At 44.7% G+C, this 27,846-nt stretch overlaps 1 pseudogene; it reads left to right on the plus strand.

Moving 5' to 3' along the window:
* The first annotated feature begins 332 nt into the window (after positions 1–332).
* Positions 333–27,208, plus strand: LOC120645419 (annotated as a pseudogene).
* Positions 27,209–27,846: the final 638 nt, after the last annotated feature.

Raw genomic sequence — 27,846 nt, forward strand, 5'->3', positions numbered from 1 at the left:
TAAAACTAGATTGCAGCAGATCACGTCAACCGTATGCAGGATGAAAAGTCCATGAATTCATCACATGCTTGGATGCTCGGGGTACGTAAACTAAGACTGCTAGCTACGAGAATAGAGGTGGTTGGACTAAGCACTAGCTATATCAACCATTACGAGCTGATCACATGTAGATCATCATCTGGTTACGCTACAAAATCACCCCATCCTTGTTTGTCCTGCTAGCTCCTTTCAAACTAATTAACAACTAACCTCCTCTTGAGTAGTCCAGAAGATGGCCGGCGGGGATACAGTTGAGCGCCCGGGAGGAGCTGGTCAGGACCTTGGTCGCCGTCATGGGCGACCAGTCGGCTGCGAGCCACAACAGGCTCGTCTACCTTAAGGTGCATATCGCAGTGGCAGTCACGATCATGGCGTACCTGGCATTTACATGGTCGACGGTAGTTCTCCTGGGTGGCTTCGTCCGCTCAGTGCGGAGAAAAGATTTTACCTGCTTGACAATCATTACTCTGATAGAGGCAACCAGGTTAGTGAACCTCCTTCTAGTTGCTTTTGTAAGCTCTTAATAAATCACTGGACTCAAGAACACACGCAGTTTTGTGCTGCAAGATGCAGCTTTTGGTTGTAAATGTTCGCCAGCCTTTATGATATTGTGACTATGGAGTGTTTATAATAAATTAGATGACAACGCATGTTAGAGCACTATGGCATCTAAACCATACTTCACTGCTGAAGATGTCTCAGTAGTTTTGATTCATGTACTGGTCCTCAATTGTTTGCAAAACTGTTTGCAAATAGTTTATACATTTTGTAGAGAAGAGGATGGACATATGGTCACTACCAGAAAAATGGTCATTCGTCCAACACATTGGTACCGGACGCATTTTTGTCTGGTACTAACGTGTGAAATTAGTACCAGGTAGAAATTTCTGGTCCTCGGAAGCCATTTAGTACGGGTCGGTACTAACGTGTGAAAAATTCCTTTATTTTTTGGGAAAACATTTAGTACCGATCCGTGTTACCGACCGTTACTAAATGGGTCATTTAGTACCGAAACTATTTAGGGTGTGTTTAGTTGGTGAAAAAGTTTGGGTTTTGGTACTGTAGCAAATTTCGTTGTTACTTGACAAATACTGTCCAATTATTAACTAATTAGGTTTAAAAGATTCATCTCATGCTAATCAGTTAGACTGCATAATTAGTTATCTTTTTCAATTTTATTTAATGCTCCATGCATGTGTCAAAAAAATTGATGTGATAGGTAGTGTAGGAAATTTTTTGGGAACTAAGGCCTAAATGGGCTACCGACCGCTACTAAATGGGCTATTTAGTACCGGGCATTGTGGCAAACAACCGCTATCGGTCGGACGCCCGGTACTAAATAGGGGTCCCCGACAGGTACTAGTAGCGTTTCCTCTGGCTGTGGGTACAACCCTCCACAAAATTTATTTATCAAACTCGGCCTAATTAAAAAGGTAAGAGGGAAAAAATTTCACAATTTTCCAGAAAATCCTATTTTCCAGATGACTCACTTAAGAAACCGCTTCTGGTATCACTGTGGTATCATTTGATTCGTACAAGCGGTTGTTGTAAGCAATCGTCTACGGAACCGCTAGCACGACAGACAGCTTGTAAATCGCACTGCGTGTGGAAAGACATGTAGGGTTTTGGTCAAAATGAATTTCATTCAAGCATTGTAACCAGCATCGTTTTCACAAAAGTGAACTAATCAGTCTCTATTATTTAAGGTCTAAGGGCGTACACTCCGAGTTCGATCCATTTATTATAACATAATTTAGTGGTGATTTTACTTTATGTGGTTGTTGCATTAGGATTTAGGAATCATTTTTTAGAGTGACAAATCAAAAGGTGGACAAACAAATATCACCGCAAAATTTATCACACACTGTATATTTCGATACTATAACTGAAGTTTGAACCTTCTTCACGATCTTCAACGACATGGAATCGGATAAACCACGCCTGAACCTTTGGGTTTTTGTGGCAAATATGGCCTTAGGTGGCCGTGACGTGTTCCAGCGGCGGACCCGTTCACCTTCATCATCCATTGCGCTGCACTATTAAAAAAACATTAACCGAGGCGGGCAAAAACACTTAACCGAGACGTTTTTGGCAACTGCCTCGGACATATTGTCACAGTAAATAAACTATTAACCGAGGCGGTTGACTGTCCGCCTCGGTTAATTGTGTAGAAAAAACAAAAATAAAAGAAAACCCGTGAACGGGCCCGCCAAGACCATCCACGGGCCCGCCGAGCCCATCCATGGGGGAGGCCGCCAGCGGCGCCGCCGCCGCTCCGCCGACCAAATCCGCTAGCCCCGAGGCCAGATCTGCTTGCCCCGAGGTCGGATCCAACCTCCCTGCCAGGGAGCTCATCCGCCGCCGCACCCGCAGCCGCTGGGGGCCTTGCCTAGGCGACCTCAGAGACGTCGGCAAGCGGCCGCTGGGGGCCTCATCGCCGGGGAGCGGTGCGGCCGCCGAGGGGCCTCCTTGTCGGGGAAGGGCGCAGCCGTCGGAGGGACTCATCGCTAGGGACGGGCGTGGCCGCCGGGGGGCCTCCTCGCCGTGGACGGGCGCGGATGCCATGGGGGCTCCCGCCGCCATGGAGGGGCGCGACCGCTGGGGGGCCTCCTCGCCGAGGAGCGGTGCGGCCGCCAGGGGACCTCCTCACCGGGGAAGGGCGCGGCCGCTGGGGGGGCCTCCTCGCTAGTTTATCAACTGTTTTTATTTTCTAGATCACTGATGCCAGTGATCTATGTTGTGCTTAGTGTTTACCACTGTCACTACTACGAAAAGCATTTGTTGGGGCTGGTAAAAACACATTTTTTGGGGCGGGTAGCACGCCCGTTGCTAGTTCTCGCTGCTAAAAATACTTATTTGTAGGGGCGGGTAACGAAAGCGCCCCTAAAAACACATTAGCAAGGGCAGGCCACCCCCAACCCGCCCCTACAAATACATTTTCAGGGGCGGGTCACCGCCCTGCCCGCCCCTAGAAATAACTTTTCAGGGGCGGGCAGGGGGGTGACCCGCCCTGAAAATGTATTTGTAGGGGCGGGTGGGGGTGGTCCGCCCCTGCAAATGAATTTCCAACCCATCAAAATAATTGGTAATTCATTTTTATTTTGTTTCGCGATGTGTTGTAAAATTTGAATTCCCGCTTTATATATCTACCAAGCTAGGTCTATATTGACCCATTCTGATACAACACTCAAATAACAATGCAATCAAATCAAATTTCATTAGATAAAGGAGTAGCAGTACAAGTTGTTCAATTATAATAGTAGCGGTACATCCATGCATATTACAAATTTGAAGCTACTGAAATGCTCGCAACCGTAGATATCTAAGATAGTTGAGATCTCCAATCGTCCACCCTAGAACTTCATCAAAATATACTAGAGCACGAACAAATGCACTCTCCTCCGCTTCCTAATGCCTACCACATATAGAACTACAAATATCGAGCAATGGAGTGTTAAGCTAACTTGCCCTACAAAAGGAGAGCTTTGCTTGAAACCTTAAATCTCTTTTAAAATATGGCTCTCCACCCATGTAAGCCAAACCTAAGTTGTCCATGACTTGATTCAGAATAGCCCGAAAGCTAACTGCCGCAATCGTATATTCACCATCAATGAGATCTTGAAAGGTGATAATAACATTATGAAAGTTGAAAGGATAATACATATTACTGAAGTTACTAATGACTAAAAGGAAAATCTCATACTATGTCTTGTCGAGTAAGCTGACAAAGCCTCTCTGTAGTCAGAATAATATTGGTTTCTCTCGCCTGTAGCTGCTTAATTCGAAAATATGAAAAGTCGGACACAAAGTACCCAAGATCCTTAAGCTGCTGCAAGCATGCCTCCACCTCTAGCCTCTCATAAGTTGTCCAAATGGGTGCCTCTCCACCCACTGCGGCAATTGAAACCATGGGTATCATCGAGGAGGATGGATCCTCCTGGTTCCATCGAGGAGAAATCTACATGTCGGATAGGTACTTGAAAAGAAATATGCACCCTTTTGATATCCGATTGCCGAACAAGCTCGAGGTGAACCACAGAAGTAGTACCACCCAAATCTTCGACAACATCTTTAAGCCATCTAACAAGGTTGATAAGCTGCATTGTATGTGAGCGAATTTAGAATTTATTGAAACTGCATTGTATGTGAGCAAAACTATAACGTTTGGAATTGATCCGCGCGTTCGATCACCCGGTGGCAAGGCAATGGCTTGATGGAAGTGTATGCCTAGATGTTGAGCATCACCATCGTCCATAATCCCATGATCCCTACCGCGACCCCTACCACGACCGCCACCATGACGAAACATCTAACAGTATTCACATTGAATAAATATGAGTAATGAAATTCATAGTCTAACAAAAATTCACTAATTCATATACTCCCATTCACATTGAAATGAAAAAAGTTCTAACCCTAATCCCTAAACCTAACAGGGGATGACAGTAGGGCCCCACATTTTCTAACCCTAACCCTAACACGCATGGCCAGCTCGGCGTGGGCAAGGAGAAGGGAGGGGGAGGAAGGGGAGGGAGCTCACCACGTCGAAGAGGAGGCAGAGGAGCGGCGTCGAAGGTCGGGGTGGTGGCGAATCCGGGGCGTCGGTGGTGGAGGAGGAGGCGGCGGCTGATCCGGGCTTCGGTGGCGGAGGAGGAGGCGGCGGCGGATCCGGGCGCTGGTGGCGGAGGAGGCGGCAGCGGCGGATCCGGGCATCGGTGGAGGAGGCAGGGACGGGCGGAGGAGGACGAGAGGCATCGGTGGAGGCAGAGGCAGTGGCGCGGAGGAGGAGGAGTAGGAATAGGGCACGGAGGAGAAGGCGGCGGCGCGGAGGACCAGGAGGAGGGCGCGGAGGAGGAGGAGGAGGAGAAGGTGGAGGAGGAGGAGGAGGAGGAGGAGGAGGAGGGCGTCGAGGAGGAGGAGGAGGAGGAGAAGGAGGTAGGGGCGGCAGCGAGGAGGAGGTGGTGGCGGTGCGGAGGAGGCGGTGGTGGGCGTTGGAGAAGGAGGCGGGCGAGTATATGAAATGTATTTGTAGGAGTGGGTGGGAGGCCGGCTCTACTTAGAATTTAATTTGTAATTCTAACTCAAAGACCTAAAATGCTAGTGTGAATTATATTTGGATTTATTTGGAGTTTATTTGTCTACTTGTTTCAATTTGGTTTGATGGGTTTTTGCTTGAAATTGGGTGGTACTTGATTTGAATTTGGCCATTCAATTCAAATACAAAAGCTAAACTAACCTCTAACTAACAAAGGCCTAAACCTATCTGCCTAGCTGCCCCAAACCGCGCCGCAGCCCAACCCGCACATGTGCGCACATGTGCCCGCGCAGCCTCACCGGCCTGCACTGCCTCCCGGCCCGAACCGCCCTGCACCGGCCCACACCACAACCGCTCACCCGTTCGCCGCCCAGAGCCACTGACAGGCGGGTCCTGCCTATTAGCTTTTCCTTCTTCCTCACACCTCCGCGCCCCTCTCTGCTTTTTCATCCGCAACGCGTCGCGACACCGCGCGGAGCGCGTCTCCCGCCGGGCGCCTGGTCAAGGTGACGCCACCGCCTGCCGCCGTGGTTGGCCACGACCACCCGCACGCCCGATCCGATCCCAATAGTGCCCAAAACCCTAACCGCAGAGCCCCTTGATGCCGCCACATGCCCCTGCTCCCGCACCATCCCATCGCCGCCATCCTTTCTCGGCGTCCAGGCCAAAACCCTAGCACCCCGCCTATATAAACCTCATGGCCGCGCCCTTGGAAACCCTAGCCGAGGGGAAGAAACCCTTCCGCCACGACCACCAAGAAGAGGGGAAGAAACAGAGGAGAAGGGATGGAGAAGAAGAACGAAGAGGAGCCGCCGCCGGAGCTCCGTCACGCCGGCGCCCGTACCCCTATAACACCATTGCAGCTCGGCACGGCACGGCCTCAATCGCTCCCTGCATCGCCTCGTCGCTGCGTCGAGATCCTCTTCCTCAGACCCACCAGGTGAACGCCGACGGCCCCACTGTCGTAGTTACCCTTGTTGGCGTCACCTCTGGCCGCCGTGGTCGTGAACCTAGCTAGCCCTAGGAGCCCCTTTTCCCTTCTTGTGTGTGCCTACAGGAGCCTCGCCGCCGCACCGTAACCCGCAACCCACCGATGCCATGACCCCCACCTAGCGCCGCCGTGCCTTGCGTGGCCACACCGCGGCTCGGGTGAACCCGATGCCCGCGCACGTGCGCACAGCCACGGCCAGGCCACCAAGGTGATGCCTTTGCTTGACTTGGCTGGATCCTCACCGATCCGCTCCGCCGGAGAGCCTTGGTGCCGTCGCGGATGCCGTCCATCTTGCCGCCTTGATCCACCGCCATGGCGCCGCCATGCGTCCGTCGTGCGCATGCACAAGCATGGGCGTCTAAGGCTGAGCCTTGCCCGCCTTGGTGCCGAGGCTGGCCATCGCCGCCGCGCCCACCGCAAGAGTTCCTCCATGGCCTCGCCACGCTGGAGCTGCTCGCGTGCGTGTTCTAGGCCGAAGGCCGGGCCTTCGCCTACCTGGTGGCCGGGAACGAGCTGCCACCGCCTTGCTCCGCCACCGTCGTCGTGTCTGACCATTGCCACTGTCGCGTCGCCAGTGCGCCGTCGCCGCGCCCACGCCGCAACATCGCATTCGCGGCATGGCAAGCCCGGCCTGTCGCACAGACACACACACGCGCGCGCACACGAGCCTGTGATGCACCAGATTAGAGAGGAGCTGCACCAGATCCCGGAGAGGACGGCAAGTGGGACCAAGCTGTCAGCTGGCAGAAAGAAAAACGAAAAGGAAAGATAGAGAAGAGGAGTACGGGCCGGATGTGGCCCTGCAAGCCCAAGAAGGAAAGAAGCTCAATTCGTCTTCAAGCCCGTTAACACGTTTTTCCTTTTCTTTTTTTCTTTTTACACAGCACTAACACATGGGTCCACCTGTCGGTGAGACCCGCTAATTGACTTGTGGGCCCCTGGATCGCTGACTGTTGACCAGGTCAATGTTGACCGAGACCCGCTAATTGACTTGTGGGCCCCTGGACCACTGACTGTTGGCCAGGTCAATGTTGACCTGGTCAACGCTGACGTCAGCATGGGCCATGCTGACGTCAGCACAACCGACCCCTACATGACATCATGCTGATGTCAGCATGCCACGTGGCACGCCTAGAGGCTGCCACGTGTCACTGATTTTCTTTTCTATTTTCCGAAATCCTTTTATTAATTCTAGAAATGCTTTTAGGCTTAGAAAAAATCATAATAAATCAACCGTAGCTCAAAAAATTATAAAACCAGTTTCATAATTCTTTTAAAATCATGATCTACATGTTAGAGTAGGAGTTGTTGTGTTTTGGATATTCTTTTGGGGAGTTTTGTGCATCTTTGCACTTTGGCCATTATGTTTCTCTGTAATTACGAATAGGACCTGACGCCGAGGAGCCGACCGGCGAGAACGACTACCCCGACTTCCAGGAGTTCTACGAGGAGTCGCCAGGTCACTGATGAAGAACGAGGCGTAGGAATGCTATGAAAATTTCCAACCAACGGCTCCAACCGGACCAAAATCCCACAAATTAAAGAAAACCCAACATGATGTTCTATTATTAGTACACTATAAAGTCACGCCCATCCTTGTTCTGAATACCTATTAGGCATTGCTTGCTAGATACGCTACGCTCCTAAATTGAGTGACGAGATGAGCTTGCATGGCCATTTATTTACAATATTCCTTGATTCCCGTACTTATCATTGTTTTGATACATGCTATTGCTACTATGAGTGAGAATTGGGGGATGGGAATACATGGTTGAGATAGTCCTTGCTTGTTGAAAGTTGCCTCCACATATAGGAGATGGTGATTAGGGTTATTGCGGGGGCGAGCGGACCCTTTCTCCGATCTTCAGATCGGGGGCCGGGGGTTGTGTGTTGGGCACAACCCTGTGAACACTTGTGATGGGTGACGGGCACCTGTGGCAGGTGCAAGACTATTCCGGTGGGAACTTTAGTGGATGAGTAGAGGAGGCGGTACCTGTAAGGGGTGCCGACCGCGAACCGTGTTGACGGAACGCAACTTTGGACGAAGATGCTCGCCTCGGCTGGATTAAGGATTTGACTTTGTGGCCCTAGTGACGAAACTATGTCAAACGTGCACGCCACTTATCCATTATGGGGGTGGACCCAGCCCGAGCTAGCTATGCGCAGCATCATTACTGTAGGAGGATAGTGTATCAGTGTCAGGGGGAGAGAGCAGGACTCTATTGCCCCCGATCGCAGGATCCATGGAGATTTCATTCTAGATTGCTTCACAGACCCGGGTGACCTCACGTGGGAGGATGCGCCCCAGACCAGGAACAAGATGGTGCCGTAGCCATTAGTTTCGTTGACTGGTGCCTCGGAGATAGTCAGAGTTGCTTGCCGGCTGGATTCGAGGCAAGTGGGTACAGGTGTACAACCCCTGCAGGGTGAAAACTATACGTATAGCCGTGTATTCGGTCATGTACAACTCTGGATCTAGCCCCACAAATGTAGTTAGATCCACATATACTTTTCTACCTTCCTCTAGTCCACTTTCCTGCTCGGATAGTAGCTGAGGTGCGGGGAGAGGGAGTTCCCGCACCAAACTGGGGTAGTATACTTGTAGTGGAAGTTAGGACACCGGGAGTCCGGAATGCCGGAGCTGCCCGCATCAAGAGGTGAATTGGATGACTTGTTTATATTTGCTTGCATAGAAAACCATAGCCTATCCTTGGCATTACTTTATACCTTATTGCATCCACATATACGCTTCATGCGGATGCTGACGTGGACCTATCCCGTCCTTGGGGATAGCTTAGGTAGATGCAGGATCCGACTCGGAGTATGACATCAACAACGATGGGTGGTACGACTGAAGCAGTGCTACACTCAAGTTTGCCTATGGCGGAGAAGGATCCAGATGAAAGTCCAGCCTGAAGTTTAGCTACCATTTCGTTTTCTGTTTGCATGGCAATTAGCCCAACGGGCTTGTACTCGGAGATTAATACTGTATGTCCCCTAATGCTGTAATAAATTAAACCCGTGAATGCTCTGTAATCGATGGTATGACTATATTTACTGCCTGAAATGAGTTCTGTATGTGACAACAGCTGATCCAGGGACCATCACAACGATACAGGGAGTCGGGTTGCCCTTTCGGGAACCCGGTTCGTTTCAGTTCAACATTTTGAAAATATTGATTCAACATTTCGAAATGCCGGTTCAACATTTTTCGAATGTTGGCTCAACAATTTTAAAATATTGGTTCAACATTTCCAAAATGTTGGTCCAATATTTTTCGGTAAATGGACTTTAGTGGACTTTATAGATAAGTTGCTTAACCACCTTTCACAAGATATATAAGAGCCCCTTGATGCTTGCCCCAACACTAAAGAGGTCCCTGTCGACACCGTTTCTTGACCAAGAAATTGTTTCCCTCTCACTTGTAATTATCATGTCACGTTATTAAATAGATCTTGTGACAGCCTAATTAATGTTTTGAAACCATCCTAGTCAACTAAGCCATCGACTCATGCACCCAGAGTCGGAATCAATGACAAATGCTATATATGGATGGCAGTTCGTTGATCATCATCACAACCCATATGCAGAATAAAAACCTCTGAAGAATATATAAAACCTGCACGTCACTCATGTCATATATAAACTACACAGGCATCCAGGTCAGGCTGTGCTTCCTCAAGATTCAAGATCCGTCGACTTTGCATTTCCTTTGAAATTTGGAAGCTTCCCCACATCCAATTCAGCTCATAATATTTTGCTTTGCTGCAATCAGCCCGATATATATCTGATCAGATAGAGCTTCAGACCATCAAAAGACTAAATCTTCAGATACATCATTGGCAGCTCCTTAAAAGTCTTGAAATTAAACATCAAATGTTTCGGTCAAAAAGAACATCCCAAATCACAGTTACAATTTAGGCGTGCGCTTCGTCAAGACTCAAAAGACGACTAGAAATTACTCAAATTTTTCATTGAAGAGTTAGAGAATATCTACATTGTTTGGTACCATATGTGCATGTCCCTTAGACAAGTTAGATTTAAAATTCATACATCACTAAACAGGCATATATAAATGCATCTGGAGAACTCATGTAACAAACCAGCACAACTAAAACATGAGACTCAACAAGTCCGGTCCACCTTACACCACATGGCCAGATAAGCACAGTGGGCCATTGGGGCTGTGTGAACTAGTTGAAAGTGGGCCGTTGAGTTTAGAACGAGCGAAGGATGCAATAAGACAAAAACTTCGAGCATCGTCAGGGGAAGGGGACACCATTGGGGATCGGATCCAAGCAAAGATCGCACCTTACGAGAGAATTCAACCCCGGGGGTGGGGTGGAGGAGGGAAGAAGACATGGAGGAAGATGCAGCCCGAGAGAGGATCAGCAGAGGAAGAAGTCATCATCGCCGATCGCCGGAGAAGAGGAAACAGTGGACGCCATCCTCTTTCCCCAAATCTTCTTGCAACATAGCCTGGTTTAAGTCTTAATGGGTGTTGTAACTTGTAAACGATGATCAAGTAAGTCTTGACTCCGGCAAAACGTTTGCTCCTCTTTGGCAAAAGCTATCCTAACCATTCGTCAGACAGTACAAACACACAAGTAGAACTGTAGAAGAAACCTGTGCGGCACAGTTATTAGATGGTCCTTTTCTGGAGCAAGAAGGGTTGAAATCTTTTCTGAACAAGTGGACAGAAGATTTTAGTCACCCTTGTATCTTATTAGGCAGGTGGGCCATCGACTCGTCCAGAGTCAAGTCAATGACAAATACTATTGGATGGTGGGTGGTCGACATCACTCATCACAATCAATACAGCATATTACAGAACCAGCAAGGTAGCCCGCGCAAATAGCGCGAGTATCTAGCTTTTCTACTAACTTTTGGTATCTTTTTAAAGTTGAAAAAATAAATTTTGTTTTGTTGTTTCAAGATCAAATAAATTCTTAGACCATCGAAGTTATATCAAGATAAATCAAGGCTAGGGTAACCTCATAGGATAATCAAGGTCATTAAATCATCATAAAATTCAGTGATATTTATTCCTTTATTTTTTCAACTAAAGTGATAATTTATCTAAATTCTCTTATTACTTAAAACTTATTTGCATTTATTTATTGTACTCAACGAATGTCTCATCGGCTAGTCTATTTTTTATCAACTATTTATAGTCTTTCTAATTTCAAGATCTAATCAACCTAAACATTTTTTCCATAGATCAATTGATTAGTTCATATAGATCGAAGTATTTATAAGCATTTTCAAAAAGAATATTTTAGGATTCCAATTTTTTTCTCATTACTAAACCACCATTCATTCATTTATTTTAATGCCTTATGCAATGCTTATCCAAATAGCATGATACAGACTCGCAACCCTCGTGCGCAAATCTTCTCCCATCTATATTCTCTTCCTACCCTTTCTACTATAGCTCACCCAGAACCCATCGCTTCAGGCCCCTTCCTCTACTCTTCCGACGTCTCGCCGGTGGAGAATAGGGAGGTGGGCCGGTCCCTTTCTCCTACTGTATAGGTTGGTATATTAACTATGGTCTGTTGTATTTGGATAGGCGTTCTGTGGCGGTGTGCCACTGCTCCCCTACAGTTGTGGTCATTGCCGGTGCCTATGGTGTCCTCATCGTCTTCTCCACTGTGGTGGCTGCAGTACGAAACCAAATAAAAGTTTCTTCCCTCCTTCTTTTGCTCCCCACGGCCATGTCTCCTCATCTTTCTCTGTTTTCTCGGTCCCGCATGGTTCTGCTCCGCCAGTTCCTCCTCCTTCCTCTTCTCTCCCCTTTCTCTCGCTTCCAGGTTTCTACTGAATCTGCTTGTTTTAGTTTTTATTTTTGTTAGTCGTCATCATAGATCTGCTTGCTCGTGTTGCGGGTTTGGTTATGTTCTTCACGGGAATGAATTTATGCGGTCTTTGCTAGCAAATTTTTGTTGTGATTCTACTTTGCTTCACGTCTTCCCCTGCAGCTTTTTTTTATTGAAGCAGCTTTGAGCCTTTTTCTCTTTAGGTTCTCATGGATCTCAACTGTTTGTTGTGTTGCAAGCCTTCCCCTAGATTTAAGGACTCTGCTTTTCTACTTGCTGGCGCCGTTTTCATCTGCATCCTTGGGTCGGAGGTGTTGGTCTTCGTCAATGGGATCTTTGTCCTCTTCAAGCCTCCTGGCAAGCTTCACGACACTGGCCAAGCATCATTATGGGCCCCTTTGGATGTCGGTTCCTCTGGTAGCCTTCATAGGTGAGCTTCACATTAGTGATGACAGTGTTTTGCAGCTTATTCGTGGATTCATCCAGGTTTGCACTTTTGTGATGTGTGGAGATGTTCATGTGTGTCTCGCCATTTGACCGGGTTTGTAGTTGGCTCCTCTTTGGGGTGCTGTTATGTAAGACCGCGGCTTCTATAATATATGTTATAGGTTTATTTTCTTAAAAAAGTAGTATAATACAGTCAATCCTCGTCTTCATCATTTTTTTTCGCTGTCAAATGAGGTTGCGACTGGACACATCTGGTGTCTACAGGTTATGTTTCCCCTATCATCTAATTATACTTTGCAACAATGAAGTGTTATCTAATGTTTAATCTTTTTAAGGAGTTTTATTAAATGCAGATCAATAGCTCATTGCAAATTTATCTATTTACTAATCATACATGGCGTAGACTCCTTGGTCATATCCTAATTTTCTTAATGCTTTTAATTCTGAAATTATCTATATATTAATTGTATTTGATATTAACCCTTGAGTTCCCTTATTTTTCTAATTTCAAATTTACTATTTATTAGTCATACTCGGTATGGACTCTTCGGTCACATATCCTAATTTTTCTTAATTTTAATTTCAAAATTAGCTATTTATTAATTGTATTTGATATGAACTCTTAAGTTAGTCTATACCGTTAGCTAATCATATTCAATATGTACTGTTTTATCGTGGGCTAATTTTTCTTTCTTTTATTTCGAATTTAATTATTCTAATCATATTCATCATGTACTCTTTGATCAAATCTTATTTTTTATTTTTTTAAATACCAAATTTAGCTAGTTACCAAGGACTCCTAATTATTAATCGGATTTGATATGGAATCTATAAGTTTTTTAGATCATTAGATCTTCATAAAATTAATAGCGTATATCTTCCTCCGTTTTAAATTAATTTGAGAAATTTTAGACCCTCTCGGCGGACATGATGACTACTAACACTGAATCTGTTGTCGCCTTTTGACTTGTCGTTGGTCTTGACTTTGCATTGACCATAGTTTACATTGGGATTTTTGTCATCTTTAATCTACAAATATGCTAGCTACTTCCAATGTCATGTCATGTCATTCCCCTTGTGCTGGCAAACGGGAAAGCATTGAAGGTGGCCAGTGATATAAGAATAATACATGATGTTAATTTTTTTTATGAACTCTGCTAGTTTGTTAGGTTCGTTGGGTGAACTTGTCCACTCGTTTCGAGTTTTTGACTCTGCATGGATGCTTGTATTTTCTTTAGATTTATGCTAAGCATTAGCAATGATATCTTAAGCTTGCACAGCAAGTCTTCTAAAGTAATTTCTCTTAATCTCAATATCAATCGGCTCAATCTCTCCGAGGGTGCACATAGAGTAGTGTCAAGCAAATATTCATATAATTAATTAAGCATGAGTATATGTGTGTATCTGTGCTTTTACTTTGTTTTATAAAATTATTTTTTTATAGGTGGAGGATAAAATCAAATAAATTAGCTTGTAAAAGAGAACATAGGCAGCCGAATTCCATATCCATCTATTTACATAAATGCTATTGACGTGTATTACATATGGTTTACACTAAAAAAAGGTAGATTACACGTTGTTAGTAGAAGAATGAAGTTACATAAATTAGAACCCACCTGAAGTACGTATCTTTGTAATTTCTATTGGTAATTTAGCATCTCATACCATAATAAGCTTCTCATACTAAACGATATGAGATATAAATTTACTTCTTTTAAAATTTCTAATTGTCTAGACGTATTTGATATGCACTCTTTAAGTATTCGGTATGGACACTATGAGATAGTTTAGACCGTTAGATCTTCATAAAATCCAACGGTTTAGATTAATGTGGGAATTTCTTGATCCTCTTGGCGAACGTGGTGGTTTCTTTTAACACTCAAATATGTATATAACTAGCAAGGTGGCCCGCGCAAATAGCGCGGATAGCTAGTTTTTATTTTTTTTCATCTTCAATTCCTTAAAATTTATGCATATGTGCACTTCTATTGTCATGTGGCTGATGTATCGTTTCTCCATCGCATACCATATACGGGCTCTACAAATTTACTATTGCAGGTGGCAAGGTACAAACTTCTCCTTGATATTCATCGTCCTCTATGGTCGTCATCACTCTCAAAATCTCTGACTTGTGTTAAGTTTTTTCCTCTACTTTATTTTACTCATATTTGTTTCTATAAACTAATGCTATTACATTGTGCTTCATTGCCATTTTTAGTTGTTAACACGCTCCCTAAATTGCACACTAACGACTTGTTTGGTTGGACCTCATCTCTTTCTAAGATTGCATTAGTTTTGGTTTCAATGGTGAAACTATATTTTTCTTGAAGTTGAAACTGTTGTCTAAAATATTTACCAAATCAAATTTTAATGGTAATATGGTAATTTTGAGAATACTTTACAAATTTAAAAGTAAGGAGAAACCGGAAGCTATTTTTTTCTCCTCCTCTCTATTGTAAGCCATTCTGGAATTTCATTTGGTTTCTTCGATAAAGCCATTTTATTTTATGTATTTGGTAGAACTTTATCAAAAGCTATTAGAGAAGGCCAGCAAACAAACCCGGGCTAATAATCATCAGGGTTACTTGGGTTATCTTCAAAGGTACTGTTGTTTGATATATCAACATATAATGAAGGGCATGCAAGACTCAATGAATGTCATAGTCAAACCACTACTTAGATTTCCATACATGATGATTGATAATAATAATTAATATTTATTTATTTATAACTTGATAGAAAGAAGAAACATGCATCTTTCTAATACTTTTCAAATTAATATCATCGAAAAATTTCAAATGTTAGAAAGTGGTAATCGCTATTACGTAGTTGTTATACTCTGTTGTGCTAGACAACTACTCAAGCAAACCACACAAATATGTAATTAAGACAATGGTTAACTTAGCTTATTACAAAAGAAGAAGAAAAATTGTACCAATAGTAGTAATACCGTAATAGCATGAAATTTGTTATTTATCCAAGATTATTTTTGCCATATTGTAGCACCATATATTCTTTTGCCTTCCCATTGTGCTACTTATTACGTAAAACACCATGTATCTGCTCCCGTGCACCACATTTCAAATATGATAATGCACGATAATACTTAAGTCCTGCTAGCTATACTCTTAGCAAGGAAGAGAAAGAAACCATGTTTGACTGCTTGAGCAGTATAAAAGTTTCATCTGGATACTCATCCAATATAAAAGGAATCTTAAATTTGGCAGAGAAAAAATTTACAAATCTCAAGTCCCATGACTGCCATGTGCTTATGACCGAACTTCTTCCGGTTGTGCTACGGAGGATTCTGCCTGATAACGCCCGGTTAACCATCCTGAAGCTATGTGCCTTCCTCAACGCAGTTTCTCAGAAGATAATTGACCCGGAGAATTTGATAAAGCTGCAAAACGATGTGGTGCAATGTCTTGTTGGCTTTGAGCTGATATTTCCACCATCTTTCTTCAACATCATGACACATCTTCTAGTGCACCTTGTGAAAGAGATTGATATCATCGGACCAGTATTTCTACACAACATGTTCCCATTCGAAAGGTTCATGGGGGTACTCAAGAAATGTGTTCGTAATCGAGCTCGTCCAGAAGAAAGCATTGCCAGTGCCTACAGAACTGAGGAGGTCATTGACTTTTGTGTTGACTTTTTTGATGACCTTAAACCGATTGGAGTCCCTGAATCGCGATATGAGGGGAGACTAACTGGAAATGGTACATTCGGAAAGAAATCTTATGTCTGCATAGATGATTTCTCATTCAAGAAAGCGCATTATACGGTTCTTCAACAATCATCCTTGGTTGACCCATATATCGAGGAACACAAGAAAATTCTGCTCTCCAATTTCCCGGAAAAGTCTGAGGCATGGATTACACGTGAGCACATGAACACTTTCTGCAGCTGGTTGCGGAAGCATCTAATAAATAATATGGATATAAGTGAACAACTATTATTATTGGCTAGGGGACCATCTTGGAATATATTAACATACCAAGGGTACGAGATAAATTGAAACACATTTTATATGATAGCCCAAGATAAAAAGAGTACCAACCAAAACAGCGGTGTTCGTATGGATGCCACGGACAATAATGGAAAAAAGGACACATATTACGGCTACATTGAAGAGATACGGGAGCTGGATTACGGTCCCAATTTTAAGGTGCCTCTATTTCGTTGCCAATGGGTTAAGATATCTAGAGGAGGGGTAACAAAAGATGAGTATGGGATGACAATAGTTGATCTCAACAATCTTGGGTATAGAGATGAGCCATTTGTCCTAGCCCAGGATGTCACTCAGGTTTTCTACATTAAGGACATGTCCAGCAAGCCAAAGAAGGGGATAAACAAGCAAAAGGATGAGCCTAAGCGACACATAGTTCTATCAGGAAAGAGAAACATCGTTGGAGTGGAGGACAAGACAGACTTGTCAGAAGAATGTAATAATTTTGTTGCCATTCCACCTTTCGAAGTAAATGCTGATCCATGCATCCTGCTAGCCAATGATGATGCTACATACTTGCGCCTTGATCATAATCAAGGGACATTTGTGAAGAGAAAGTCTGTTACCGCTAATCCTTCATGTACTTGCATCATTTTATATTATTGTATAAAAACGTAATCGCAATTCGAATACTTTTATTATATATGTACTGTATAATTACACTTTATGTGATATATATATATATATATCATTTTTTATATTTTTCACTTAATTACCAGACTCAATTATAATTTTCATTCAATAATGGATTACTCAACTAATTTTATTTATTTCATGAAATTACATTCACAATAACACACTATACTCTCTCACTAACACACACAATCTCACTAACACACACACTATCTCTCAAACTCACACACTACTCATTAATATCATGAAATTGCTTAATTTTATGTAAAATTCACTTTTTAAATATTAATATCGTGATAGAATCCACTTTCTGTCAAAAAGCAACAGTTTGAAAAAAATTTGTTCACCTAATATATTTTTGCATGGTCAAAATAACAAATATGATTTCAAAAAAGTTAGATATTTCGTTGACCCAATCACTTGAATGAAAATTTATTAACTGAATTAATAAATGAAAGCCTATTTTAAAAGAGAAGTAAGAAAAACAAAAACAAACATAAGATTTGGCGGGAATGAAGGAAAACGGGCCCCTTTTGTCCTGGGTGGTAGATCCACCCGGGACTAAAGGTGGGCCGCGGGCTGGGAATTTTCCGAGCCCGCCCAAAAACACATTTTTGTCCCGAGTAGAGCCACGACCCGGGACAAAAGCCCCCCCCCCCTTTGTCCCGGGTGAAGCCACGACCCGGGACAAAAGGCCCTTTTGTCCCGGGTCGTGGCTTCACTCGGGACAAAAGACCCCCCCCCATTATATCTCCCTTCTTCCTCCGCTTTCCCCCAACACTGTCAGTTCTTGATCTGCGCCCTTTGCCGCCGCCGTCCCCTGCTCCCACCGCCTCCTGCTCGCCGCCGTGGTCATCCTCGAGCGCCGCCTACCTCCGCCGCAAGAGGACGCGCCGTCCGAGCTCCGCTGCCCCACCGCGCGGCGTCGTCCCCAAGCGTCGTCGTCCCCGTTCGAGCTCCTCCCCGCGAGCGCCGTCGTCCGCCATCGCCGGCCCCCGCCTGCGAGCCCCGTGCCCTTCCCGAGCGCGCCATCGTCCTCCTCCTCCCCGTCCCGAGGCCACGCGCCGCCACATCGTCGTCCTCCTCCCCGACCTCCGCCTCCGGCCGGGCTGCCTGGCCCGCGCCTTGGCCGTCGCCTGTGCGCCTTTGGGTCGCCCCGCCGTCGCCTGTGCGCACTCTCGCTGTACGTGCACCGCGCGCCGCCCTGGCCCTGCTGGCAGCCCGGCCGTGCGCTGCCGGCCAGCGCCGCCGCCCTAACCCTAATGTCTATTTTTTAGTGAAATTTGAAAATATGGATTACATGAGTTCAAATTTGTTTACAAATTATGTTGTAACATATTGATTATTTGTTAATTTATTTAATTGTGATGACAATTAGAGTGAAATCATAATTATTGATGCCAACTAGAGTGAAATCATAATTGTTTAAAATATAGATTATTTGTTAACTTGTTAATTACTTTTGAAATTATATTATTTAGAGTGACACCATAATTTGTTGTGTAAATTTGAAAACATATTGGTGTATGAATGTGAATATGAGTTCATATTATTTAGAATGAAATCAAAATTTGTATATTTAATTTTTAAATGTATGAATGTGTATGTATGTTTGTATGTGTGCGTAAAGTGTATTTAAATTTATGTAGGCACGGACGCCCGATCGATCATTACCAAGCACTAAACCATCCACCCCTTTCTCGACCTCGTTCATCGACCTTCAACCCTCGCCGACATCTAAATGTAACATATATTTGATAGAACATTACATAGTGAAATTATTGATAGAATTTCATGTATTTCCTGGACTGTAAAATTTTGTGTACATATATTTGAATTACTTATTGAAATGTCTATAATATTTCATGTATACTTTTTAAAAATTGTTACTCATTGAATATTGTGACTTATACATTTCATATATATTACTTAGTGACTACAAAATATTTCATGTATATTTCTTGAATTACTTTGAGAATATTTCTCGACCTCGTCCATCTATAGGCAATTAGTGATTTTTCTTATATGTTTTAGTCAAGATGGACCCGCGAATTCTGATCAAATGCTCGCAAATATGTGGATTATTTAGAGAATTTTTTAAGGGTTTTATTTGTATTCATATTTTAGTTACGATGGACCCACGACACACAGACGCGGAAGACGAACAGTTCCTGTTGAATATGATTGCCGAAGGTCAAGGAGATGTCCCTGAACAAGCTGATGATGGCAGCAATACCGACATATATTTGAATATGTCCGGTGATGAAATTGAGCCACCATCTATTTAGGATGACGCTTCTGGTGAACAAAGTGCTAATGTACATATCACAACTATACTTATTTGTAGTGAAAATCATATTTTCATCTGAATCTATATGAATACTATGAATGTTTTTTTATAGCCGTCTAGATCATCGTCGCAGCAGAAAAAGACGAAGCGAGCCCGACAAAAAAACTGGAAGGGCGGTTCATTATAACGGAAGTTGGTCCAGATGGCGAACCGATCGCCCCAGAAGCTGCCGCCAAAAAATTCATAAGACAATCCGGATGTATTGTCAGGGACCACATCCCGATCAGCTTCAGGCTCTGGAAAGCTTCCAATCCAAGCAAGGAATGGGATGTGGTACCCGAAAGAGAAAAAGAATAGTGCTGGCGGGTGCTTAAGAAAAACTTCATGGTTCCAGCTGAATCCAAAGAGATATGCAAGCGCTAGACCCTGAGTAAGATGGCCGAACAGCTGCAATCATTCAAGAAAATTTTGACGAAGAAATATATCAAGACCGGGACCACACCCGTATTTACCGGCGAGCTCGAAAAGTTCAGGGGTCACTGGAATGCATTTGTGGAATACAAGTCTTCAGACCTTGGGCTTCAGAAGGTGCAGAAGGCCAAAGACAACGCCTTGAAGAAAGTGTACCATCACACTCTAGGCCAAAAAGGCTACAAGCTTGCAATACCCAAATGAGAGAAGATGGAGCAGGATCTTCTTGACAGAGGCATCCAACTTGCGACCATGAACTGGCCTGAAAGGTCAAGGATCTGGTTTTATGGTCACGGGGGAAGCTTGGACCCATTGACTGGGGACTGCATCTATGGGCCAAAGATCCAGCTAGCAGCCCAGAGACTACAGGAGGCCATACAAGCAGCGGCCGAGGGAACATTCCAGCCGGATAGAGAGAGGGACGAGCTGACTTACACCCTTGGGAATCCAGAGCATCCGGGCTGCACAAGAGGCAAAGGCGTGGTTCCGTGGAAGTATGGGTTCAGGGATTACATTGAATCATATAGAAGCCGGCAAAGAAGAAAGAATGATGAGCGGGAGCACTTGCGAAGGCTAGAGGAACGGCTCATGTCACACGATCAAAGACTGGAGGAAGAGGTTCAACGCCAAGTGGCCATAGCAATGAGCCAGCAACAGCAAGCGCAAACGGTGCCTCCAGAGCCTAATGTCGCAGCCAATCATATGTCTCAGTGGAAAAGCAGCTGCGCTTCCACAGATGTCGCCGTCAAGCCAACGGGGATCCAGGCCGCAGTTGACGTGTACCACCATGCCAACCCAACCAGGTGACGTGTACCACGGGCAGCAAATTCCGGCAGGATATACAAGAGTTGGCGTGGAGCAGGTGTGCCAGGGTTGGGAGACACTCGAGTTTGATATTCCTGGAGGCGATGGGGAGAGGACACTAGCAGAAGCCATTCATGGCTACATCCTATGGGATAAGCGCTCCATTGTCCTAAAGTCGGATGATCGAACACCAAGACCGGCATCTCAGCATGCCTCTCCAAGGCCATCATCTCCGCAAAACCCCCCAAGGGCAGCACTGTCTCAGCAAGGTTCACCGGCATATTCTCCATCACCATCATCTCATGCGCCAATGAACACTCAAGCGTCACCGTTGCCTCCATGGTCACCCCCTCCGCCGCCGGCAAAGAAGCAGAAACAGCCACCGGCAAAGAAGGTAGCTGCACCGGCTAAGGTGCCTCCAAAGAAGAAGGAAAAGAAGAAGAAAATCAAGGAGGCTCCTATTAAACCCTGGGACATGAGCCTTGAAGAATGCGATCGAATAACTCAAGAAAGAGTTAAAGAGCACTTCTAGCCGAAGCCGAAGACGGAGCCCGAGAAAGTGATAAATCCGGTAGATTTGAAAATTTTAAGGGAATGTGTGAAGCAAATAAGAGAAAATTCATTCTGAGAGATCCCCCTTCAGACTACGAACGCACAACTATCAAAAGTACTGAGAAAAAGAAGAGACAATCAAAGTCATCGTCGTCCGACGTTCCACAGCTTGGAGCCCAAAAGAAACAATCAATAGAGGCTCTCGTAGTGGGACAGATGATGCAACAACAAGACTTTGTTACATTTTTGAAAGAATCAAACCTGACGGCGGCTCAGATTGCAGGGGGAGAAGATATTCCAAAGGCCGATGTGGTCGTCAAATGGACGTATGAGCTGGGCAAATCTCTTGTACCCCCCGAAGTAGTGTCCGTGCTTCCAACGCAAACGTATAAGCTGCACCAGCACTATATGTGTGCGATGGCTGATTGCATCTTCATGCAGGGCGCAAAGATTAAAGATGACGATTTCTTACGGAGGGAGGCCATTATATGGATAAACTGGGAAGAAATTTACCAACTATTCCATCAGGAGGACCTCGACATCTCTATGGTCAGCTTGTGGGTTCTGTAAGTATTTTACTCTCCTTACGTATTGTTTTGTATGATCTCAACATACTGATCCCTTGATTTATTCGGTATCATGTAGAATGGAGATACAAACTTGTAGGAGAAAGGGATACTCTCACCTCGGCTTCATCGACCCAATTACTTGTAATTGGAGGATTCTACGCGACACTTCCGATGAGCTATTCCAAAACTTGTTCAAGTACATAAGCATTCATCACAACAAGCAAATGATATTGTTTCCTTACAACTTTGCGTGAGTGATTCCTTCCGTCTAACTATTTCTATTCTGTAATCGAATTGTTTAAACCTTGACTACCAAGAACTGCCTCCGTATAATCTTGCAGTGAACACTGGGTCCTGATTGTCATAATTCCCGAGAAGAGCATACTCGTGGTTATGAACTCATTGAGGAGAAATCCAGAACAATACGAAAATCTTCTTAACATGATGAAAAAGTAATTCTACCACTACTCCGTCGATGACCGATAATTTGAATCACTTTGTTATTTGACTATAATTATTCTAATCATGCACAGGATTTGGAAACAATTCGCTAAAAATCATTTAGACGAATTTGACAAGAAATTGAAGGTCAAGATAGATTTTGCGGTACGCACTAGGATGATTCGTTGCATGATTCATTAGTTTTATTATATATTCATGTAAATACCTGATAATTTCTTCTCTCTTAAAGTGTATGAGACAGAAATAAGGCACTAATTTATGCGCATACTATGTATGCGAGAACATCCATGGTCTGGTAGGTTCTCCAAGGGCCTGGACAGATTGAGAGGAGGAAGTAAGTAAAAAACTTGTTAATATTTGAACTTGTATTTTAATTAGTCGAAATTAATTATCCTCTTTTTCCATAGGTCGAGGAGATGCGCGATAAACTCATACCGGAGGAAAAGATTATGGCGATTCAAGAATAATTGTCCGGATTTATTGTTGAGCAAGTCCTCGATCCAAAAGGCGTATGATGGACTATCTAATATTGACAATCGCAGCAAATATGATAATATACGCATATATATATATATATGTAATTAAGAACGAATATACCTATGTAAATATATATGTGTGTATGTATTAAATTTCTATTTATGAGTATGTATGTATTATATATAAGCACTCCAATAATATATATGTGTGTGTATATATATATATTTATATAATATTGGTCCTAGATATTTTCATATGTAAAGGAATTCACATGTATAGATATATGTATACATATATATAAGTGGATTAATTTATATATGAAAACTATCTAGGACAAATATTATATAAGTAACTATATATATATGTATATATTAGTGGAGATCATATACACTGAATTCCAATACATAAGTTTAATTGAAATGCAGAATTATAATTGAAATAGAAAAAGAATTGAGAAAAGGAAAATAGAAAAAAAAGAGACCTTTTGTCCCGATTGGTATTCCTTTTGTCCCGGTTGCCAGACCCGAGACAAAATGACTCCCCTTTTGTCCCGGCCTGGCATTCCCGGTTGGAAAACCGGGACAACAAGGGTTTCCCAACCGGAACAAATTAGCGTTTGTGTAGTAGTGACCGCGCGCGCCTGGTGGCGTTCTTCGCCTTCAACACCATATCATTGGTCGCGTCGCTGCTCATCATCGTGGCGCTCCTCAACAGGAAGCTCCGGAAGACACATGCCTACGTGTTCATCGTGGTCGCGCTGGTCAGCCTCATCGGCGCCTACACCGCCGGCAGCTGCAGGGAGACCGACACCACCGTCTACGTGGTCAGCTTGGTTGGTGCCGTGCTGGGATACATCCTGTTCCTCCTATTTCTTGTTTGGGCCTACAACGCCATGTTCAATCAAAAGCCAGCGGCGGCACAACCAGCACTAGTGACAAATCATGGTGGGGACAACACGAACGGCAGGTACTGCTACCAAGAGCTTCTTCCTGAGACTTCATATGCAAATAATCTTTATTAGGAGTAAAATGCGTAAGAGATCCTTAAACTTTCTTGAGGTGTCGCATCTAGGTCCTGGTCCCCCAACTCTCAAAATGCATTATTTTTTTTAACCTATCAAACGTGGTGTTATCTAGATCCCTTAAACTCTCAAAACATATTTGTAGGCCCCCAAACTTGTACGTCTTTGGGTGTCATCTGGGTCCCAAATTTGCCACCAGGTGCCACAAAGGTCCCTAAACACTCAAATGGAATTTTGTGACTAAGCTCTCGGATGGAAGTTTTGACCCCAGAACTAGTTACATGTCCATTGGTTAGTAAGTGGGGCTTCTTGCGGTGGTCTAGGATGAAATTGAAGAGCGCGCCGCTAGAAGTTGTGGCGGTGGAAAAGGATGAGATTTAACACTAGAATCAGAGTACTCATCCTCCCTACGTTTCTTTACTAATGATGATGCTTGTGGCGTGTTTGTGTAAGGATCGGGTGCTCTAGCCTAAGAGGGGGAGGGGGTGAATTAGACACTCTAAAAACTTAGACCTATGGCTCCAACTAGTTTGCACAAAACTTAAACTAAAACAAGCTATCTAGATGTGCAACTATGGTTGTTCTAGTGTGAAACCTCTATCCCAAAAGAGTTTAGCAACCTATACCATTTCCTATCAAGAAACTACTCTATGAAAGTAAAGGCATACAAATTGCTAGTATGAAATGTGGAAACTTAATGAGCGGGATAGGAGATAGCAAACTCTTGACGCAGGTGTTTATCCCGTGGTTCGGTTAGCCACAAAGGCATACCTACATTCACGTTGTTGTAGCACTCACTAAGAGTATTGCTACTCGGCCACGAAGTCTCTTCCGTGAACACAATCACGGTCACCTTGGCCCCGGGTTCAACTAAGGAGCTTCTCCACAAAGGATGGGGGTCTCCACGTCCCCCGCACAAAGTGTCGTCGCCGCTCCACACCAAGTCGGAGGGTCGATGACGTTGCCGGCGAGCTTCACCGCTCCAAGGGGCCGGCGCACCAAGCTCTTCTTTTGGTTCACTAGAGAACCACAGCACAAGGGATCAAGACCTTGCAATCTCACTCACTAAGAGCTAATCCTTTACACAACACTCTCAAAGTGTGCTAAGGGCTAAGGATATAAACCCTAAGCTCTTGGATGGCTTGGAGTAGTTCTTGGGTGTGTATGTGACTTCCTTGAACTCCAGCAAACTTCAAATGGCCGGGAGATCCCATATATATAGGCCTCCAAGTCGTGGAGCCGTTGCTCCAACGGTCAGCAGAAATCTGCGTATCATCGGATGAACCGATGCCATTGGCAGGGGTAGCGTCGGTTCATCCGGTCACTCTAAGACCTGAAGTAGCTGTTGAACTCCTTACAGCTGACACAGTGATCATCGGTTGAACCGATGCTTGCCCGTCGGTTAAACCGGTCACTCACAGCACTCAACAAGCCGCTGGCCTTCTTCTCTTGTGCTGACGTCATTACACCGGTGCTTTGCTCCGATGCATCACCGGTTCATCCGATGCTGAAGGATCTTCTCCTGGGCGCTTGACATCGTCTCTAGAACATAATATGCCCAATGCACCGATGCCTGTTGTGATGCCGTCGGTTCAACTGGTGCCTCACAAACACCAGGGCGTCGGATCTTCCGACAACCATCAGATGCACCGATGCTTAGGCATCGGTTCAACCGGTGCTACTGATTTCTGCAGAACTCGTCCAATTCAGTATTTCTTTGAGTTCTTTCTTCGTGTTTTGCTTTGTATGGCCTTTTTACTTCATCCATGAGATTTGAAAATGTTCTCTTAATAAAACCATTAGTTCCTTTGATAGTTTATGGACCTGAATGATATACGAGGCAAGTTTGAGAACCGCCCATATATATAGTTTACTCTATCATGAGCATTCATAATTGGTTCAAACACAAAATATTGTATAGTTGAAAATCTTTTAATTTCTCTCCAAATCAGGGCGGATCTACCTAAACCTCAGGAAGAAAAGCCGCTAACAGATAAGCAGATAGCAATGGAACAAGCTCGATCTCTTGTCCTGCTTCTTGCCAGTCTTGCGGCCACAATTACCTATCAAGCAGGGCTGAACCCGCCGGGCGGTGTTTGGCAGGACAACACGAACGGCAACAAGGCCGGCGACCCAATCCTTATGACGACGAATCCCCGGCGGTACAGGGCTTTCTACTACTGCAACTCGGTCTCCTTCGTGGCATCCTTAGTCGCCACCATCTTGGCCCAAGAGAAGCGTCTGCTAAAGCACCACGTCCTCGAGGCAGTCATGATACTGGACTTGTTCGGCCTCATCGGCGCGTACGCCGCCGGGAGCTGCCGGGATGTGAGCAGCTCCATTTATGCCATGGCCTTGGCAGGTGCCGTGCTCGTCTATGTGGTGATCCATGTCATCTTCATCACGCTGGACGAGAACACGGGCGGAAGAAGCAAGGATCAGGATGATGGTCCGGTGGAGAAGACACGCAAGCGGTTGCTCCTATTCGCAATCTTGGCGGCGACCATCACCTACGTACCAAGCCGACCTCACTCCTCCAGGTGGTTTCCTGCTCCAAGATGACAAGTCCGCCGGGCACCACGCCGGCGACCCGATCCTCCTGTACAACTTTCCGCGCCGCTACAAGACGTTCTTCTACTGCAACACGGAGAGCTACATGTTGTCCATCGCCCTCATCCTCCTCCTCGTCAACCCCATCCTGTACAGGCCGGCCATTCGAAGCCACGCGCTTTCCGTCTGCACGGTGGCAGGATTGTTCGGCCTTTTGGGCGCCTACGCCGCCGGAAGCACACAGCACCTCAAGACATCCATCTACACTTTCTTGTTGGTGGCAGTGGTCATCTTCTTCATAGGACTATTGTTCCTGGTGTTTTTCTTCGTGGGCAGCAGCGCAGCACAACCAGCGGCGGCGCCCCCCACCGCGACAACAACCCAACACAAGAACAAGCAATGGAGGCCACCAAGAAAAAGAAAGAGAAAAATGAAGAGCACATCATGTATGCCAGGCGCAAGTACATCATGTTGCTAGGAATCCTTGTGGCAAGCGTCACCTACCAGGCCGGCCTAGCTCCGCCAGGCAGAACTTGGCAGAGCGGCGGTGACGGGCACGAGGCAGGCAACCCGGTCATGCATGACAACAGGAGGCCCCGGTACCTCGCCTTCTTCTACAGCAATTCCACTTCGTTCATGGCATCCATTGTGGTCATCCTGCTCTTGCTGGTACCGAAGAAGATATTTGAAGACGGGACAGAGCTCAGGTGGCATTTTGTGATGAACACAACAATTGTGCTGGATCTGCTTGGGCTCCTAGGTGCCTACGCAGCCGGCTCAAACAGAGGGTTGAAGACATCTGTGTATGTCTTCGTTCTTGTCATAGCCGTGGCGGCCTACATGGCAATCCATCTCTTTTTCTCCAGGATCAGCAAGAGAAAACAGCGCGCCGACGACGCAGAAACATAACCAGAATGACACAGCAGCAATACAGAGCAATGCAGCTCTGTTCTTGTGGGGGTACAGGAGCCAATCCAGCCAAACCCAAGCCAGAAGCTCCTCTAGTTCATTTATTTGGCAAACCAGCCGTTCGTGATGACAATTGGAGGCACCAGAATATCATTGTCACTGTAAACTAGCTAGTCCAGTGTTTATTTTGTATGTCTCTCTCTATATATATTTTTACTATATATATAATTGTTCATGCACACTATATTTGAGCATGACATATCAATACAACTAGACGTATAGCCCGCGCATTTGCGCGGCTAGTATTGAAAATTCAAAAAAATTATATGTCATTGTATCCTTACTTAAATGTTATACTATTTTTTTTACCATACATCATCATGTTCATCATCGTAAATTATGTCTTATTGTTGACTATTCTCATTTTCATTTTATTTTGATTGATTGTTGTTAGCTTTAGTTTTATTAATAGTATATATTTGTAACTGATAAGTAGCTAAATGGTATTTTATATTTAATTTTTCATAATGGCATTGGTGGGTGATTTTTAATTAGGCACAGGGGTATTTTAGGTTAATTTTTATCGTAATGGCATTGGTGGGTAATTTTTATTTTTCTCCGATTAATGTGGAAATTTCTAAGCCTTGAGAGCGAACGTGGAGGCTCCGTTTGTTGGCCAAATAATAAGATAATAGATAAGTCTAGTTTTCCAAGGAGTCTGACATTGATATATAGGTCTATATATTAATTTTAGAATAAGATCTA

The sequence above is a fragment of the Panicum virgatum genome, chromosome 8K (genome assembly GCF_016808335.1).
Source record: "Panicum virgatum strain AP13 chromosome 8K, P.virgatum_v5, whole genome shotgun sequence".
Lineage (NCBI taxonomy): Eukaryota > Viridiplantae > Streptophyta > Magnoliopsida > Poales > Poaceae > Panicum > Panicum virgatum.